General features: G+C 39.3%; 1 protein-coding gene across 1 annotated transcript in view; it reads right to left on the bottom strand.

The window, feature by feature from the left end:
* Positions 1–4,333, bottom strand: part of LOC147440462 (GPN-loop GTPase QQT1-like) — a 138,788-nt gene extending 134,455 nt beyond the window's left edge. Inside the window, exon 1 of the mRNA XM_086530206.1 lies at positions 3,489–4,333. The gene's annotated coding sequence lies outside the window, so the exon portion shown is untranslated. The remainder of the gene's footprint in view (positions 1–3,488) is intronic.

Below are 4,333 nucleotides of genomic sequence, written 5' to 3'. Positions count from 1 at the left end.
TTGATAGGGTGGCGTGTACTTCTTGTCCTTCCCCTATGTTCAAAGCATATATATTTTTATGTACATGTTAGAATGAAGTTTCAATTGGATTGTGAAATAGCAAAGAAAGCTCCCTCCAAAAAGCTCTCTCCAGCAAGAGCATGGAAAGCTCCCTTGAAGGCTCCCTCTAAAAGCTCTCTCCATTCCCATTCTCGCTAATTAGATCCTCTTAGTTTAAGCATACTAGCTAGTTAAGCTTATACCAATCATTGTTTAGTTAATTTTGTGAGAGAAAACTCTTGGAATCCCCAATGACACTACTCTACATGATTAAGCATGAAAATCAAGCAAGCCCAAGCTTTTAGCACCACCTCCTGCTAAGAGGAAGTTCTCGTAGGCAGAGAGGGAGAGGATCATCTTCCAAGGAGATTCATAGACAATTCAATCAATGCATGCGCCTACGTATCTCTTATATCCCAACAAGCCTACTCAACCGTAGGCAAAACAACTCTTACAGCAGTAACCCTCCCAACAAAACCTGGAACATCCTCAACATCACCTGCATCCACAGTACCAGGACATACATCAATGCCTTGCACAATGTTCCAAACTCCCTTTGACACAAGTACATGTTGCATCCTGTAAGCGCACATAGGGTAATTGTCCCCATCCAATCTGTCCTCAACAGCAAACACCTTGAACACATCTATGTTGTTGTTAGCCATGGAAAAGTGAAAACTGCCTGAAATGAGGAGAAACTGAGTGAGATCAGCACGTGCTATATAGCACAACCCGCAATAGACTATATGGGACCTGTTATGCAGTAATTGGCATTGACAAACATTTTGCACAAAATGACAAAATTGCATGTGCATACCTGGTTCTAGTGGAAACGAAGGTCAAAATGAGCCCGAATCAGAAATCTGAGTAGACTAAGCTCTTCGAGCTATCCCGAAATTATGGTCAAACTGCGAACGCTCGTTAAAGCTCACTGAAAACAGAGAAAGTGAGCAGGCGTGTGCTAGAGCTGCTGGCGACTAAGCTTGGGAGGATGCAACGTGCTCTGATACCAATTGTTGGAATTAGGGCTGCAGGGAAACGATCACAGCTTGGAGAAGACGAAGGAAGCTCAAGGCACACAACAGAGAGTGTATTACTTAGTGTGCAATGGAAAGCCTACTAGGGCACAACTGGTGTGTAGATTGCATAAGGCATTATATGGCCTAAAACAAAGCTCAAGGTAGTGGTACATAAAGTTTGACTTGTACATGCAGTCCCAAGGTTATGTAAGGAGTCAAGAAGATTATTGCTTGTATATTTGAAAATTGAATGATGGTTCACTTGTCATCTTGATACTTTATGTCGATGATATGCTCATTGCTAGGAAGTCTAAAGATGAGATTTCCATCTTGAAGAATTCACTTAGCACGTAGTTTGTTATGGAGATTTGGGATATGCAAGTCACTTTCTTGGTGTGCGTATCAAGACGGATAGAAAATGTGGAATACTAGATTTGTCTCAAGAAACGTATTTCCACAAGGTCTTGTGCAACATTTTAATATGCAGGGGGGAAGTGTACATTGAGTACCCCAATGCATGGATATGAAAAACTTAGCAAGAATGATGCTCCTAGCTCTGATGGTCAAAAAGTAGAAATTGCCAAGGTGCCATATTCTTAAGTAGCTAGTAGTCTTATGTATGCCATGGTAGCCATGAGATCAGACATTGCTTTTGCACTGGGAGTGGTTAGTAGATTTATGGAAAATCATAGCAAAAAGCATTGGAAAGCAATGAAGCACATCTTGAGATATCTAAAAGGTATAGTAGACAAGTGCTTACGCTTTGGGAATAGTGATGCATCCATTATGGGTTACACAGATGTAGATTATGCGAGTTGTGTGGATAGTCAAAGATCCACGTCTTGCTATTTTATTTTTTGTTTGCTGGAGTAGCTGTGTCATGGAGATGATGTCTCTAGAAATGTACGTCATCTTCCACCATAAAGGCAGAGTATGTGGCAGTGTCTCATGCTAGCAAGGAAGCTATGTGGTTAGCTCGCCTAGTGAGAGATCTTAACATTACTCAAACTCCAGTGTTGCATTGTGATAGTCATAGTGTGATTGTGTTAGCAAAGAACCTCATGTTTCACTCTAAGTCAAAACACATAGAAGTCTGTTATCATGTGATATGAAACATATTGGCTAGCAAGTGCATTGAGCTTCATACAGATGACAACCCTACAGATGCTCTCATGAAGAGCCTACCTTCCAAATTGTTTGCACATTGCATAGAGATGATGGGTGTAGGGTGAAGCCACTTGGATGCTTCATGGTTGTGCAAATATACATACTTACACACATAGGCCACTTGGGCCATGTTGGCCTTCAAGTGGGAGATTGTTAGGGTTTTGGAAAACTAGCCGAACACCCATCACACTGACCGTACTAACCTTATGTATTCTTTTGAACATATAGAACAATAAGGAGCTGCCTCATTCAAATCCTCACTGCGAGCTCCACCAACACTCTATATCTACTCTTCTTCTCCCTTGCAGTCCGCACGCACCGCACACTCTTCATCTCTATCATGCACGATCGTGGATGTAAGGTTCATACACCAGAAGCTAGGTCAATAACCCAATGGTTATGATGGGAGATAAAATCCTATTATAACTAGACTGAAGTCTCATCATGCCTAGGATCTATAGATACTACCTTTTTCTCCATGTTTAAGAGGCTTGATTGCCATTCATAAACTCCTAGATATGGTAGGAGATTGTCCTTTCCTAATGGCTAGTCTTGTGAAAAGTATCAAACTAATGTATCCACCTGTTCATAGTCATAGTTCCAATTGGATACTAGTCTCCCACTTTTCACACTACACTCACCCATTCCTCTTGTTTTCTAATTGTTATCACTCTATTCTGCATATACAACGGTTTCATTCATATAGCCCTTCAAAGATTACCCAAACAATTGTTTCTCAAAAAAGGTCTGATAAAACTAACCCTATCTTATTAAAAAAATGAAATATCCAATGTTCTAAGCTTTTCACTATCCAAAGACTTTCTCTGTCTAACTAACACATCCATTTGCAAAGGTTTTTTTATCTACCAACCGTGAAGCTAACAAAATCTTTCACTTTGCTAATAGCTAGGGATACTCACTCATTGCTAGATACAAGAGCTACTAACCACAACTTATTCTCCACCAATTAAGGTATTTTCCCTCTACCCATAGAATCTCTTGCTAACTGTGAGTTCCATCTAGCAATAAGATGCCTTATCAATAATTTTCTTCTCAAGGGATGTGTTTCAATTATGATCAAACATGTTTACTTAAAGCCATGCAATACATTCCTCAAACAACTCTTTGAACTTAATTTTGAGAACATGTGCTCATCTCTCATGATGAAAATCACATTGTTAGGCACTTTTAGGTCATCCTAGGCTTTATCATACTAGAGACAACTTATGTATGAATAATGCAAAAATTGAAAATTTGACTTACAAGAATAGGTTGGGATGCAGCAAGGGCTTGTAGTTGAGGATGACCATCAACAACTCATTCACTTGCATTGTAGATTGAGGGTTTGTTGGAGCTATATCCATGGCATTGTAACTTTGTGTATTCCTCCTTGGTGGGGTCATCTCTCACGCAATACATGAAGAAAAAGAAAAAATGGTGGTAAAAGTAGAATCAATAGAAATCCCTTGGGTGTTAGTTGAAACCAATAAGAAAATGGGTAAGGACATGAACCTATTGCATGTGATTATGCATCTATACACCTAAGAACACATCCTAATGCATATGTACCATAAATGTAAAAGACTATGCTTCACATACCAATTTCAAGTGATTAAGAAGGGGGAGATTAGGGAAAAATAAAAACAACAAAAAGAGGAATTTAACATAAACAAAATTAAAAAGAAAACAAAGGATTCTATCCCATAATCACTAGTGCATGCATCCTTGACACACCCACTTGCTTGTTAATTGAGTTGGTTCTAGATATTCCTTGTCTTGTTCTACGCTCCCTCTCTTCTCCTTTTTATAGGCCTCTGCGGTGCATTATTTTTTGCATATGTTTTAATGAATCTCTGCCTCATGCAGTGCTAATTTTGGCTATGTGTCTCTTGCACCTCTTCTTTCCATGTACTGAGCTTGGCTATACTAAGCTTTTAGTTGTGGTTTTCTCAACCTCTCTTTTTGGAGCTCTTTTATCTTGATTATTTGAGGGCCACAAAATAATACACATTCACTTTCCTAAAAGTACGAGCTCCCAAAGTTGTCTCGTTTTCCCTAAGGTCTAAAACATAAAAGTGATATAACCTCTACATATGATGTGCGATTTG

Source organism: Adiantum capillus-veneris, chromosome 15, assembly GCF_014529385.1.
Source record: "Adiantum capillus-veneris isolate H3 chromosome 15, ASM1452938v2, whole genome shotgun sequence".
Lineage (NCBI taxonomy): Eukaryota > Viridiplantae > Streptophyta > Polypodiopsida > Polypodiales > Pteridaceae > Adiantum > Adiantum capillus-veneris.
The sequence above is the reverse complement of the archived record's forward strand: the minus strand, read 5'-3'. Positions and strand labels throughout refer to the sequence as shown.